At 36.3% G+C, this 15,678-nt stretch overlaps 1 non-coding gene across 2 annotated transcripts; it reads left to right on the top strand.

The window, feature by feature from the left end:
* The first annotated feature begins 12,340 nt into the window (after positions 1-12,340).
* Positions 12,341-13,019, top strand: LOC114301509 (uncharacterized). 2 transcript variants are annotated; one of them, XR_014360888.1, is made up of 2 exons: positions 12,341-12,710; positions 12,869-13,019. It is a non-coding gene; the product is annotated as an uncharacterized LOC114301509 (transcript). The 2 variants fall into 2 exon arrangements; XR_014360889.1 differs by having other exon boundaries at positions 12,348-12,710; positions 12,861-13,019.
* The last annotated feature ends 2,659 nt before the right edge of the window (positions 13,020-15,678 follow it).

Here is a 15,678-nt window from a genome sequence, read left to right as displayed (position 1 = left end):
GCCAAACCCTCCTACTCATGGCATGAGGCTAGCCAATGCTTCACTTTATCCTTCTACCTTTGCTTTTTACTTCTCTTTCTTCCACCAACTTCCAGCTTCCCTTCCTTCTTACAGCTTTCGTCCCTTCGAACCCATTACTATTGGCCCATCTTGGTTGAAGAATTTTCTAAGTGATAGGCTTTGTGCTTCACCTCCTCATAAAGATATATGGGCTTCTATTCTGATCCCGAGAGAGCTATTTATTGGGACTATGAACCCCAGAGCCTACAAATGCATTGTTGAGCCTTATTGTCCTGCTCAATTTGTTAGACAATTTGGCTTCTCACAAGGGGTCCCAATACCTCTCTGCAGTAACACCAATCTGAGTCTTACTAGCAGGGATTTAAAGGTTCGAAGGTCCAGACTAGAAGAGGCAACTTCTAAGTTTATACAGGACTTGATCGGTTTTGAATATATCCTTTTCATTCCTCAAGGTAACCTATTGAAGAGGTACCAAAACTGGTAGGTGACCAACATAGAAGTATACTTGGCCATTGCTCCTCAAGACTTATTAATGGTGCTGGATGTGCCCCAATCTAAGCCCAAAGGAGCTAGAGTTGCCACTTCTTCCACTGTTCTTACCACTTCAGTTCCTATGCTTGCCACCACACAGTCTACTTCTGCTGCTTCCACTCCTCCTAGAGTTACTCGGGTTGCTTCTAAGAAAGGTATATATCCTTATTTCTTCTCCTTTTTGCCTTTTTTATAATGCTTCTTAGCCTTATCTTTAGTTCTTCTTTTGTGAAGGTGGTGCAGGTGTTTCATAGGGAGATTCTCCTCAGAAAACCCAAGCTTTACATCTCCTCAGGAGCAAACAGCAAAAGAAGAAAAGGAAACTCTTGCCTGATCCTTCGCTTCGATGGTAGCTGATTCCCCTATAGAGGATGCTGGCAGCTCTCCAACTCGTAGTTTATTACCTTTGCCTAGTTCCAGCCCTTTTTCCCTTGATTTATTGGTGGCTAGAACCATAGAGACTGCTGAAGATGCTCCACCCATTTCTCCTATCCCTATGCAGTCCTTTGTGCCTTCCACCAAAGCCCTTTCTGCCCCCTTCATGTCCACAGATGAGGTAGACATTTTTGAAGCAAGACTAGCTAGTCTCTTCGACCTGCCTTCTACCTCTCCAATGGCTAGTGATGAGACTGAGCCATTAGTTTTGGCTGATTCCTTACTAGAAATTTTTGAGAGCTCTTCCTCCAGTTGTAAGCCTTCTTCACCTCTGATAGACTTGGACAACTGCCTGGAGCTATTGACATCTTTTTCGAGGATTCTCTTCGAGGCCTTAAAGAGACCTATAATAAGTAATGGCTTCTTTCAGTGCTGCAAGATCGTTGAGCAATCTGGCATGACTGTCTCAAGTCATTTATCTCAGGCAGCAGCCACTATTGACTTTTATATCAACATTTGCCATGCTGCCAAGGCTGCAGAGGAGAAATTGGTTAAAGATCAGAGCTTTGTTTCCACAGTGCATACTGAGGTATCAGAACCAAAGGAACAACATTCTTCTGTCTCCCACTTTCAAACTCAACTGCTGGAGAAGAAAGCTCAACTTGAGGAGGAGCTATCTGCAGTGAACCAGGCCTTAATCCAAACTGACACCAAACTACAGATCACCAACCAAGGACTGGCTGACCAAAAGCAGGAAATGACCACAGCTATCCAGTTGTTCTCATCATTTAAGAATAGAATATCCATTATAAAAGAACAATTGAGACATTGTAATGATTTCTGGGCCAATTTATGGCAGAATGTATTCAACTCCTTATGAAGAACAAATTCTTATTTATCATTTGAGTATTCTCCTGTTCTTGTATTTAGTGTTTATTTTATTCCTTGTGTTTTCCAAATGGTTGGAAAATAAGGCTTCAAATATCTGTCATTAATCTTTTTGGGATGTATGTATCCATTTAAATCTCTCAAATGGTATGCTCCAAAAGGCAGGACTCTATGAATTTGATATGGTCCTTCCCAATTAGGTGACCATTTGCCAAACTCATGGTTTTTAATCCCTATTGGGAGTATTATCTTCCATACCAAATCACCTTCATCAAAGCCAATGTATTTGACTTTTTTATTATAGTTTTTGGTTGCTTTCTTCTTTTGAAAAAGAATGTTATTTAATGTCAGAATTCTAGCTTCATCTATGCTTTCTAATTCCAAGCACATACTCTGATGGTATTGCTCAAGATCTAACTGGTCTTGGCATCTTACCCTCAAGGACTTAACATTAATTTCCACTGGTAACACTACATCATGCCCATATACTAAGGCATAAGGAGTGACTCCTGTGCTTGACCTTGGGGAAGTTCTATAAGCTCACAATACATCCAACAATAAGTTATGTCAATCCCTAGGATTGTCTTCCACAACCTTTTGTATTCCTTTTTTCAAGGATTTATTGGATGATTCAGCTTGACCATTGGCTTGTGCATAATAGGAGGTGGAATTAACAAGGCTAATTCCAAACTCTGCCACAAAAGATATCACCATTTTCCCATCGAATATTGTCCCATTATCAACAGTTATAGTCTGTGGGATACCAAATCTATGGATTAAATCCTTAATAAATCCAATGACCTCAGTTTGGTATACAGCTTTGTATGGCTTAGCTTCGACCCACTTAGTGAAGTAATCAGTGGCCACCAAAATGAAACAATGATGCTTCAAAGAATGTGGGTGTATTTTCCCTATCATATCCATGACCCATCCTCTAAATGGCCAAGGCTTCACTACTGCATGCAAGTCAATTATGGGCACATGCCTTATTGTGCCATGCTTTTGACATGCCTGGCAACCTCTTGCATATTCTATGCAGTCTTTAAGGATAGTTGGCCAATAGTAGGAATGTCTTCGGAGCAACCATCTCATCTTCACACCAGGCTGATGAGCATCACAGATGCCTTCATGAACCTCAGTCATAGCTGTCAATGCTTCTTTTAGGCCTAAACATTCTAACAATAGACCATCTCCCCCCCTTTTGTAGAGAGCATTACCATATATTATGTATTGCATAGATTGCAATTTAATTTTTCTACTGGCCTTTGAAGATGGGCCAGCCAGATACTGCATTATTGGATGCCTCCAATCTTATTTTTGTAAGTCATTATGATTAACTTCCAGGATCACATTCCTTTTATTTAAGGGTGGTATTAATTTCTGAAATGTTGTTTGGCTTATGTCCCTTTGAACACTATCCCTTCTTTTGAAATTCGAAGCTTTTTGAGCCACATCATTAGCTCTATTATTCAAGAACCTTGAGACATGAGTTACATTTGCTATTTGAAATTGAGAAAACAGATGTAATGCAACAACATAGTATGACAACATGCTTATACTTTGACATTTGAAAATCCCTTTTACTTGGTTAATCACAAATTGAGAATCTCTAAATATGTCAACTGCATGAACTTGCAATCCAATAAGAATTTCCAATCCCACTATTAAGGCTTCATATTCGGCTTGATTATTAGAACAAGTAATTTCATCCACTCTAAAACCATGTGTGGTTTCTACTCCTTGTGGTGACTTAATCACTATACCAATTCTAATTAGGCCATTGGCTTTTGATCCACCGAACCACATTTGCCATGGCTCAACACTAGCCATACCAATTTCCATTATTTCTTGGCTTTCTGTTTGAGATAGATGGTCTGCCAAAAAATTAGCTAAAACTTGTCCTTTTACTACCTTTTGAGGAACATATTCTAAATGAAATTCTAATAAGGCTAGTATCCATTTGCCAATTCTTCCCCTCAACATAGGTCTAGATAACATATACTTAACCAAATCTGTGGTTGCAATTACCAAGACAGTTGTAGGCAAAAGATAGTATCTTAATTTCATTACAGCAAAATACAATGCAAGGCACAGCTTTTCTATAGCTGAGTATTTACATTCATAAGAATTTAAAAACCTACTAAGGTAATAAATAGCTTGCTCCTTGCCTTCTTCATTGTCTTGGGCTAAGAAAGCTCCCAATGAATCCTCTGCTGCAGCTATGTATAACTTCAAGGGCTTCTCACCCTTTGGTGGCATCAGCACTGGAGGGTTGGCCAAGTAGGCTTTGATTCCTTCGAAAGTAATTTGATGCTCTGTTGTCCACACAAATTCCTCTTCATCTTTTAGCCTTAGCAAGGAAGAAAATACTTTAGTTTTCCCTGCAGTGTTAGAAATGAATCTTCGAAGAAAATTAACCTGTCCATGGAACTTTTGTAATTCTTTCTTACTTGATGGAGGTCTGGCTTAAATGATAGCCTTGGATTTATTCTGGTCAATCTGTATTCTTTTCTTGTGTACTACATAGCCCAAGAAGTTTTCAGATGATACGCCAAAAGCACATTTAAGAGGATTGAGTTTCAACTTGAACTTTCTCATTCTTTCAAAAGCTGCTTCTAAGTGAAACAGATGCTCCTCCATGGATTGGGATTTAACTACAATGTCATCAATATAACACTCTAAATACCCTCCAATGAGGTCATGAAAGATAGTGTTCATAGCCCTCTGGTATGTAGCCCCAGCATTCTTCAAGTCAAATGGCATTTTAACCCATTCGAATGTACCAATATTCCCAAGACATCTGAATGCCGTCTTGTGGACGTCTTCCTCTGCAATGCAGATTTGGTTATAACCAGAGTGCCTATCCATCATTGATAAAATTTGATGCCTTGCTAAACTGTCTACCAACAAATCCACTATGGGCATAGGATACTCATCTTTCGGAGTTGCTAGATTTAAGTTTCTGAAATCAATGCATACCCTCATTTTACCATTCTTCTTAACTACAGGCACAATATTGGATAGCTATTCAACATACCTAGCCATCCTAATAAAGCATGCCTTAAGTAGTCTAAGAATTTCCTCCTTAACTTTCTGAACCACTTATGGACTCATTTTTCTTGGTTTTTGATTGCATGGCTTGAAATTAGGCCTCATGGGGAGCCTATGTTCCACTAATGACCTATCCAATCTTGGTAGTTCATTATAAGACCATGCAAAACAATCTTTAGGTGAATTTGCTTAGAACAACCAACAACTGGTCCTTGTCCAGAGCATTCAAATAAGCACTTATATAGGTGGGTTGTTGTACAGAACTTTCCCCTAAATTTACTTCTTCTAAGGGGTCTTGTGTCTGAGAACTTACTGAAGCTTCTTCTTTGATTCCTTCTGCCTTCGCAGCAATCTTCTTGCTTTGTTCTGCTCCCAGGTTCCTTAATTCTACATCTTTATCCTCCTCTTCATAGACAAAGTCTGTCCATAAGGCTTCTTCTTCCTGTATCTCCTGGACTTTTGTTTCAATGTCCAATGCACAGTATTTATTAAGGGCCAAAACTCTGGTCTGTTGCTGCTTCTGCTTACAGCCAATTATCATGGCTTCTTTCTCTTGCTCTTGCACTTTCTGGACTATTGATTTTACATCCAATATTGAGAACTTAATTAGAGCCAAAGACTTGGCTTCTTGTGCTTCATCTCTTTGCCTACAACCAGGCATCATTGTCATCCTTAACGACAACCTCTTCATCAGCACTTTCCTGGACTAAGTGCTTCAGGTGTGTCACTTCCTTATCAGCCGTCACTTCGGCTGAGCCATCAGGTTTCCTCAGTATACTGAGTGGTGTCACTTCCTCAATATACAATTTGGCCTCTGCAAAGTCTGCACAAGCTATGAAGGGTTAAGGATCTACATCAATTTCCTCTGTCTCTCCATTGCCCAAGGCCATCATTATTTTCTGATGCAAAGAGGAAGGCACACACTTGTTAGTGTGAATCCAATCTCTACCAAGTAAAGCATTGTACTTAGCATTGCTGTCGATAACGAAGAATGCCGTCATGCAGTCCCTGGTTCCCACACTCAGGTTGATGGGCAGAATTCCCTGAGCCATCTGTTTGTCTCCAGTGAAACCAGCAATGGTTGTGCTAGTTGGGATTAACCTGGGTTTCTTTTTCCCTAGTTTCTTCAAGGAAGATTTCGGTAGTAAGTTCACCACTGCCCCATTATCCACCAAGACTCGGTTCAATTGTATCCCATCGAAGAAGGCATTGATATACAAAGGCTTGACATACTGTGTCATAGAGTTCAAGGGATACTCAAAAGGATATGAGAGGTTGATATTCACCTCTTCTTCACTCTCGTATTCAGTTTCCATTGGGTAGCCATTCCGGATTCATCTTGCATCATACTCACTTGTAAGTCTTCACTAGAGACTGAAATTGGGTCAATTTCTTGACCCTCATGGTTCTCATCTTTAGCCTGGAATTCATGCGGTAGTATGTGTACCATATTTACTGATACTGAAGGAAAAGAGCCAAATTAGATGGCTGGCTGTGCCTGTTTCTCCTCTTGGCCACCTTGTTCAGTTACTTCAGAAGCATCTTCCATGCTGCATTCTGGCACTTCATTACTAACAAACTCCTTCGAATGGTCTTTTTTTACTGGTTTTTTAACCAAAAACATCTGTTCAACCATGAAGGCTTCGAACATTTCTTCCTCAACCATTTCTTTCTTTTGGCCTAAGCCAACTTCTTCTTCTGTCTCGCTATCACTCTCCATCAAAGCCTTCTTCAATCCTGCTAGACTGGACTTCTCTCTGTCTTTTAGTTCAGAGTGAACTTTGGCCAATTGTTCTCTACTACAACCCATTTTGTCTTGTAGAGTTGGTTTTGGAGTATGGTCTGACTTTGGATTCTTCTTTCCTTCTGTCTGGACCAATGAGGAGCTTTCTCCACTTTCTTTCAGGTCTTTCTGGTACTGGGCGTACCTATGTTGAATCTTCCTTCTTTGTGATCTAGAAATTACGGGGACCATATCTGGTTCCTTTGTTTTTGGGTGTTTAAGCAATACCCAATTGTTTGGAGCCACCAAAGGAGGCTTGACCATCCTACCTTGGTTTCCAACAACATCTCTCTGGGTAGACACTTCCCTAGGTTTGTTCTGCATCACAAACCAATCTGGAACTCCAGGTACCCACGAACTTACTGACTCAGCTAGTGAACTGTTTCTTTCCTCCTTCGAAGCCATCTTCGAAGCTGGCTATGAAGGCCACTGCTTGGCCCTGACTTCATGTTTTGGGCCTAACTTAGACCTTTGATGAAGGTAGCCACTTTCTGTCCTGCGTGATGCTGGTCTAGGGGCCAATCTCTGGCTTTGATCCCATAAACTAAGCCCCTCTCCGACCTCCTTTCAGAATGACTGCTCTTCATTCTGTAATAATTAGGTGGCCTGGACTTATATAAAGGCCTCTTGCCTTTAGAATGCATTCTATCAGCTGTTGGCTCAACCATTAATGGCTGCTGCCTAACACTAGTTGGGTATAACCTTTTGTTATGAGCACTGGTTGGTTTAGGATGTCTCTGCACATCCCTGTAGTATTGCTACCCATCAATCGGGAGTCCTTTCAGCCACTTATAGCTCAACCTTCACCTGGGACACATTCTTTGGATAACTGCTACCTCCAAGGAATCATCATCATGTGTTTCTTCATCAGAGTCTTTTCCCTGACTTGTAGAGCCTTGTCCAACAACTGGCAGACTTCTAGTGTCTTTCTTAGCAGTCGCCTGGCTGGCAACATGCATTTGCACATTGACCTCTTCCAATTCCTGTAGAGATAAATTCTGGAAGTCTGGTACAACAACATTAGCTGCACTTTCTCCAACTTCTAGAAATGGATTATTGTCGATCCCCATGGCCTTTTCTGCTTTAGTTGGGAATTTTAGACTTCCTTTCCGAATTTGTTCTTAGATCCTGTTTTGAAAAACAATACAGTTTTTAGTCGAGTGAGACCAAGAATTATGCCATTTACAATATATTTTTCCTTTAAGTTCATTTGGAGATGGAATTTTGACTCATTTTGGTAACTTAAGGAAGTTGGCCTCAAGCAAATGATCAAAAATGTCATCTGCCTTAGTTAAATCGAAAGAGTATTTCCTATGAAGGTCTTTTTTTTTAAACTGTTGGTCAATTGTTGTATCCTTATGAATTAATACTTCACAGATCACAGGTTTTTTCCCCACAATCTCTGCCGCATCGATCTCATAATTAGGATCTCTATAATATGTCTTGTACGATGCATTATTTCGATCTTGTTCCTCCTCTAGTAATGCTTCGTACCTAGACACCTTATAAGTGAGTTCCACTAAGTCTCTGAACTCAGTTGAATCAAACTTCTTTCGAAGCCTAAACTCTAAGCCATTTTGAGTCAATCTCACGAATTCTGGCTCTGGCAGGATGACTCTACATTTATTTCGAGCCCTTTTAAATATGACAATAAACTGAGTAGCCTTCTCATCAGGCCTTTGACTCAATCTTGCCAAGTCTGTCATGGAAACCTCTGGCTCCGATTGGAAGAATTGGGCATGAAATGCCCCTTCCATTTGTTGCCAAGTTTGGATAGAGCCATGTGTAAGGTTAATATACCATACAAATGCTCCCCCAGTTAGGGAATTTTGGAATAACCTTAACTTCATATAGTCATTATTAGTAAATTCACCGCATTGAGCAGCAAACCTAGCAATGTGCTCCACTGTTGATTGGTTTCCATTCCCATAAAAAAGGGCAAAATTTGGTATCCTGAAACCTCTTGGGTATTCATGTACCCTGTCTACCCATTTGGTTATGGTTTCTTGTACACAGGAGTCTGGACCCCCCGAGCCATCGGTCCACACATCTTTCTAACAATATTAGCAATTTGGTCCCTAGGGACCATATTTTGTGCCTGTTAAACCAGTACTGGAGGAACAAACACAGGATTTGGTGGGCAAACTTATGCCTGTGGTCCTCTTAGTCCATAAGGTGGTATATTTGGGACTGGTTGTCCCTGTGGTGCAGGTTGTTGTTGGGGGTGTGGGTAACCCCTTTGAGCCTGTCCTACGAAAGGACCTGCGAAAGGTGCTAGAACTGGTGTTGTGTCTCTTCCATTTGTAAGAAAACCTTCCAACCCCCCCAGTATAAATTCGAATAAGGGATTAGTGAACCCCCTCATGCCAGGTATGGCTTCGAACATTGGATTTGGAACCATTCTTATGCGATTTTCTTATACTGGGCCAGATCCACCAATTTGCATGATTTCACTGTTAAGCACTGAGGCATTTTGACCTGCTATAGGTCTCGAAATAGGTTCGTACCAAGAGTGAGGTGATGGTCTTTCATAGTTTTGATTACTAGTTTGACCATTAGAACGTCCATTAACTTGCATAGGCTATTTATCTCTAGCTAATCTTTGCTGAGGGACATTTGAAACTTTCTCCATGTGTCTTGCATTTGTTGGTTGGTGGTTATTCATTCGATCCAAAAAGGATGTTGCCCACCTTTCCATCGTGTTCATTAACTGCTGTCCCATGGCATCTACTAGGCCACCCCATGGATTTATTGGCTAAGTAGATGGAACAGTGGATGGTCCAATTCCTTGGTCTCGTCCAATATTATGAACATATGGTACTTGTTCTGAAGTGCTGGTCTATTCGACCATAGGTTCTGATAAAATGGGAGTTTCCACAGGATGTGTTATCACATTATCCTCTGGATTAGGTATCTCTACCTCTCCTTCCACGCCTTCTTCCAAGCATTCATTTTCTCCTTGTCTCCTACGTCTAGCCATTTCAATTAGTCCCACTGGGCGTGCCAAAAATATATGTTGACTTTTTGGCTTTCGAAGGTTATTTTTGTAATTGTGAGCGTGCCAGCAAGGATCAATCAGTTCTTACAGAAAATTAATTGCCAACCAATATCAGACGATTGTGTTTTAGTTCTTTCAACCTCAATGAATAGGACTTTTACTGGTGGCTTGATTTAAGAGAATTAAGCAAGATAACAATTAAAAGAAGAACAACTGAAGCATTTCATTAAAATGAAAACTTACAATGATCCAAACTCAGCCTCGTAGAGGTTTACAGCAACAATCTACTACTTGAAACTACTCCTATGAACAAAGTGCAGTGCAGAAATTTAAAGTACAGGAATGAAAGAACAGGAAATGTAAGACTGGGAATGTAAAACTGGAAATTCAAAACTAGGAAGGAAAATAAGTAGAATAAAACTGGTTTTTTGGATCTGAATCTGGGCCCCTTTTTCTGGGCCTTCTCTGCTATTTATACTTCTTAAGGAAGACCATTGAACTGCATTTCCAACCGTCGAACTGCTCCTCCATGATCGCCGATCATGTTGCCTTATAATTAGCTCCACTGTGCCCTCACTTGCAGTTAGGCTTCCCTCCTAAATTTGAATTTAAATGTGAGTAACCGTTGAAGCCACATCACCTTGCATCTCTTTGTTGACCCACTGCTACTCAGATCTCGTAATAACCAATACTAACTGTCACGTGTACGATCAAGATCGAAGACTTGAATAGTCTTCCTGTATTACCCTTATTCTGTCACGCGTCGAATTGTAATTGGCTTGTACAAAATATGTAGCCAACACCAACACAACAACATTGTCCAAAAATATTGTTCATCTTCTTCCTTCACTTTTTTATATGTCTTTTCATAAAAGTTTAAAAAATCAACTAAAATAGTCGTTTGGCAACTTTCAGTTTTAGTTAAAAAGTTATTATAAGTTTTCACATCACTCTCTTATTTTTCTGCACATTTTCTCGTAAAAAGTCAAAAAAATTACTAAAATAATTTATTTTCAAACAAAGTCTCTACAAAACTTCGTGCTTCCATTAAAGAAGAAGAAGAAAAAGTTCATCAAGTAATTATGCTTCATTCATCTTCAACAAACTTTTACTTCTCTGTTTTGATCAATCCATTTTTTATTTCCACTCTCAAATGGCGATGGATGCGTTCCTCACTCATATCTCTCCTCCACTTCTCTCTCCGTCTACAAATTTGTACGTACTAATTTCTCACCACATTTCATAAGATCTTAATATTGTTATATACACATGTATATGTCTGTCCGTATTCTTTTGATCTATTGCTTGTTCATCTCATCCACTTTTTTTATTTGAGTTCTTAGTTAAAGTGTATAATAGATGCGATTTTGTTGCTTGATCTAAAAGTATGTTTGTTTCCCAAGAAAAAAAAATTATTGATTATTTTGTTGAAGTTTCGTTATATTGATCTTACTAACAGTCACTGCTTACGTTAAAAAATATTCACCAGCAAGATTTCAGCTAAATATAAATAGTACATTTGATTGCTAGATTATGATGAGAACATTGATAGAATTGTGGGGAGTAATCATAGCGTAAATTATGGTCATACTTTTGAGACTTATTACCTATTAAGTCCTATTGAGGGTTGGTTTGGAAAGTGGGTTGGCTTTTTGAATTTTTTGACTATTTTAGCCTGGGCTAAAAAGCTTGGTTTGGGAAAGACTTTTTAACTTTTTGGCATTTTTAACTTTTTTTGTGAGAGAAGAATGTAATGATTATGGGTTGGATGTGATGTTTTGTTTGTTGTGGCTAAAATAGCCTATTTTGTCTTTTGTGACTAAAATAGTCAAAAAAAGCCCACAAAACCACATCTGAAACGGTGCCTGATAAATTTATCAGTCTCTTATTTTTATAAATAAATTTATAGTGATAAATTTATCAGTTGGGACTTATAGATAAATAGGTCTAATTAATAAGACTGATTGGTAAGTGTCCCTTAATCATAGGACTGATTTGTAAGTGTCCCTTTTTTTTGTGGTACATTTTAATTACTTTTTTTAAAAAAAGAATCACATCAATATGTCTTTGTATTTACATATAATGTTTTATACAAATTTAATTTCAATTATAATAATTAATTTTCCATATATATAAAACAAAATGTATTTAATTATGTGCATTGTACATATCAAATTAATTTTTTTTTTATATTTTATATTTTTTGTCTATGTTATTGATGTCTTAACATTAATTTATATTTAATATTTTATTCAACATGAAATTATTTATTATAAAATATTTATATTTAATTTAAATTTTATATACTTGTATACAAGAGTACATGGGTAAAAAATCCAAAATTGATTTTTCTAAATCTAAAGATTCAAACGTTTATTTTATTTGTCCAAAAAGACAAATTCATACAAAAAAAAAAAAAAAATCAAACTACTCACATATATATATATATATATATATATTATAGCCTTCGTCTAGAATGTGGATTGACTTTTTAATTTTTTTAATTATTTTAACTTGATGCTAAAAAGTTTCGTTTTGAATAAGTTTTTGATTTTTTTGATTTTTATGAGAGAAAAAAAAATAAAATGATTATGATTTGGATATGATTTTTTTTACTTTTATGAGAGAAAATATGAAATAATTGTAATTTGAATATGACATTTTATCTGATTAATTTTTTAATTTATTTTATCTTTTAGTGACTTGGGAGGCCTCTCCTCTCTTGATCTTCGATTCCACCACCAACTCGTCGGCGTTGGCGTCGGCGTCGGCGTCATCCACTCCGCCGACAGCCTGTGATCGCCGACTTCCACTACCGTGTTGCCGTCTCCGTCGCCGTCCTCGCCAAAACAAACCCCCCTCTCTCTCTTCTCCTCAACTCCAACTCCTCACCTCCGTCGCTGCCTTGCCACCGACTCATCACCAATCGTCGATCGAAGAACCACCGCTTGTATCGGCGGCGGTGTTGATATCATCACCGCCTGTGACATTAGTCGTCGCGATCGTTGAATTGGCGATGTGAAGGCTCCAAATCTGCTAGATCTGTGGTAGATCTGAGTTGTGGTAACCCTTCTCTTTCTCCTCTTATACAAATTTCAATTATATATATATATATATATATACATATGTACACGTATATGTATCTCTGTGTATATTTATTAATTTATGTTCTGGATCTTACTCTCTGTCTCTGGCTTGCTTCGTTGTGGCAAGAGTTGCAGGAAATTTGAAAACATTGATTTGAGTTGCTGGATCTGCTTGATTTTTGTTGTTGTTGTATAATAGTATACAGTCTACTGGAATAACAATAGATCATGCATTTTCCCAAAACATAGTATAATAGTATATAATAGATAAGTGTTTGGCCTGGAACTACTGGAATATCAATCTGGATAAGTGTTTGTACGTTTTGGGAATTGTTTTTGAATAGATAAGCTTCAAATATTTGTATAGATATAAAAATTATTGACATAAAAAATTATATAGATATAAAAATTTATACAGATAAAATTTTGATAGAAAATTTGTATAGATAAAAATATTGAACATATAAAAAATTGGACACATAAAATTTGGACAAATAAAAAATTTATAGAAAAAAAATTTAAGCAGATAGAGAAAAAAATGGACGGATAGAAAAAAATTTGAACAGATGTATGAAAATTTTGAATAAATAGAAAATAATTTGAACAGATAGTCCAAAAAAAATCAACAGATAAATTAAGGGGTAAAATTGAAAACAAAATGTCTTTCAAAATAAGTAAAAGGACCTCTTACCGAACTATTTCACAAATTGTGAACCTCTCACCAATAAAAAAAAATACACTGGACCTAATGCCTTAGACACTCGGGTACATTACAAACACATCCCTTAAGATTTACTTAAATTACAAATTATCTCCTGTGATTTTGGAAATTACATTATGCCCCCTATGGTTTTTAATTTTATAACAAATAAGTCTTTTTATTAATAAATCATCAAGTTAATTAACAGTTTTTGATAATGTTAAAATTTTATTTCGAGTAATAATTCAGATAATTTTATTATTGTATAGGTGAATAGTTAGAAATTTTATTTTTTCAATTAATTTTGTTAAATAAAAAATTTTGACAGGGAGGTATTTATAATTTTTCAAACCACATAGGGAAATTCGTATTCTAAGCAAAGCTCAGAGAGTATATTTATAATTTATCCTAAATTTTTTATAGTTCTATTTCTATATATTTTTATTTTCCAAATAAATACAAAAATAAAAATAAAATTCAATAATAAGAACCACTTTTAGTTTTATATTAGTAATTATCTTTCTAATTTAACTATTATTTTTAATATCAAAATAAATATTTATTTTACTATCTCATAATTTAATATATATCGTATAAAATCATTATATGATAATTATATTTTTATAGCATAATAGAACTAAAATTATCAAAATAAACAAATAATTTAACTAAATTTATTAGATATAAGTATTCAAGTAATATTTTATAGAACGCTAAGGTCAAAATTATTGAAATAAATAATTTAAATTAACCTTTTATGTTAAATTAAAATTAATATTATTCTTTTATAACACATATCATAATATGAAATATCATTATATTAACTAAAGTGAACTTCATTGTAATTTTATGTTAGACATCATATTTCTATGAATAATTTATATATACGTGTAACGTCCAATTTGATATTGATTAATTAAAATAATAGAGCTCAATACTTTTTTTGTTAAGTTTTAAAAGATAAATTGATAAGTGTTAAATGATAAATAGTGTGAAGTATTATTTTTAAGAAAAATGATTCATCGAAAATTATTGTTTATATTTAAGACACCTATTGATGTTTCTTGAATAATTCTTAAATAAAATATTGAATTTATAGTATTACTAATAATACACCTTCATAAGATTGCCAGAAAGATATGTAAAAAGACAAAGAGTGTGTGTCATATACACCTTATAAGAAAATGGTACAACGACAATGCTACGTAGCTCAAATTTTGTGGCTCAACATAAAAATGGCCAAAACGACGTCGTTTTGGCCATTTGAGCCACTTTTGAGCCACAAAATTTGAGCTACGAGACATTTTCCATGGTCCAATTCCATACTTTCTAAGTCATAAAAGAAAAAGAAAAAAGAAAACAAACAATAAACAAACGTAAATCATAACCAAATATCTTGAAATAATATTATAATTAAAGAAAAAAATAATTATAATTAAAAAATGGGCCATTTACATACAAGTTTCATTTTGTAAACTTATAATCCATTAAGTCCTAGATAAAATTATTTGCTCCTTCAAGTCCAATTAATTTTTAATAGACCAATTTACCATTCCAACAAGCTCCAGGCAAGCTATCTCTATGTAGTGCGGGTGTTTCACGCACAGTGTAAAAAAAAAAAAATTAGAAATCCCGCTCAAATGTAAACAGAGGTAAAACAGAAATATTTCAAGGTTTTTCCAGATCTACCAGCTGTAGAGCTCTCCTCCGCCGTCCCTCTACTCCACCGTCTGGCGTTCGCTGTCTCCCTCTCCGTCTCCATCTTCTTCTTCCTCTCCGTCTTCCCTTTCTCACTTTGAAAGCATTTGCAGATCTATCCTCCGTTGTCCCTCTCCTCCACCGTCCGACGTCTTCTCCCTTTCCGATCTTCATCCTTACTGTGTTAGCCTCAGGACAGGCTACTAGTAACATGGCTAGTTGGAAAAGTTGATGACACTGCTTGTTTTTTTCCTTCGGTTGTAGTGTGACAACTAGTTGTACATGTACATATAAATGATAAGTATTGGCAAAGCTTTCTGGTTCTGGGTTGAAGAACAATGACTCACTAGATATATAAATGATAATATTCTTGATTTTAATAATGAAAAAAATTGAGAAATTTCTCAAAATTGATAATTATAAATTTATTAGTTTTGATAATATTCATAGTTCACACTAGAAAAAAAATTGAGAAATTTCTTAGTTTTGATAATTATAAATTGAGAACATTCTCAGTTTTGAAATTGAGAATATTCTTAATTTTGAG

Source organism: Camellia sinensis, chromosome 2 (assembly GCF_055761805.1).
Source record: "Camellia sinensis isolate YWXY chromosome 2, ASM5576180v1, whole genome shotgun sequence".
Lineage (NCBI taxonomy): Eukaryota > Viridiplantae > Streptophyta > Magnoliopsida > Ericales > Theaceae > Camellia > Camellia sinensis.
Note: the sequence above shows the minus strand (reverse complement) of the source record. Positions and strands in the feature narration are given on the sequence as shown.